Here is a 782-nt window from a genome sequence, read left to right on the forward strand (position 1 = left end):
TAAAATACTGTATAACTGTATCCACGTGTTTGTCATACGAATATAGATTTAAAAGAAAAACTATGGATCATATCTTTGGTTCATTTGATTTTTCTTTACAATTGTTAAGCAGAAGAACCACAATTTGAAAGAGAAATGACAGAATGCTTTCCTAATGCTCACTGTTTCTGTGATACCTATTCGAATAAATCAAATTTCGAAAATGTGTTACTTTTGCATAACATTCAGCGAAGCATCCAAAGTACAAAAGCAAAAGGCAACATTTTTTATAAATATTTTCAAGGATTTATATTACGAAATCGCTCACCACTTAAGGGAACAACCATAGTAACAAAAACAAAGCACATATATATTAAAATCATATCCATGCATCTTATTATATTAACTTAAAATTATGTCCATGTATCTTATTATCCTTTTGAATTGCCGCATCAAAATCTAACGTTAGCGACAATGTCTCTGAAACTTGCGTCACCAGCAGTATTTAATATTTTCTGCCTCGGAGATTATGGTTGGAAAAGGGGTAGTATGGAATTGGCTTCCCTTTGCCCTCCGCCAGTGAAAAGTTCAGTCTCTTTTACCAGCCTGCTAATGGTGACACTGCCGTGGGGGTCGTGGTTTACCCCTTGGCTGTACTGGTTTGGTACCATTAGTAGTCGCTGACCATTACTCATACTCTGAACAGGGTCTTAAATGCAATGCAACCCATCCCAGGAAAGAAAAAAGGAAACTGGCAACTCACAGTGACCTTTAAAGTACTCTCGTTTGCCAAATCTCTTTTC

At 36.2% G+C, this 782-nt stretch overlaps 1 protein-coding gene across 1 annotated transcript in view; it reads right to left on the bottom strand.

Annotated features, from left to right (window-relative positions):
* Window positions 1-782, bottom strand: part of LOC119587798 (nephrin-like) — a gene marked incomplete at its 5' end in the record, with an annotated part of 30,391 nt that overhangs the window by 7,344 nt on the left and 22,265 nt on the right.

Source organism: Penaeus monodon, chromosome 23 (assembly GCF_015228065.2).
Source record: "Penaeus monodon isolate SGIC_2016 chromosome 23, NSTDA_Pmon_1, whole genome shotgun sequence".
In the NCBI taxonomy this organism is placed as follows: domain Eukaryota; kingdom Metazoa; phylum Arthropoda; class Malacostraca; order Decapoda; family Penaeidae; genus Penaeus; species Penaeus monodon.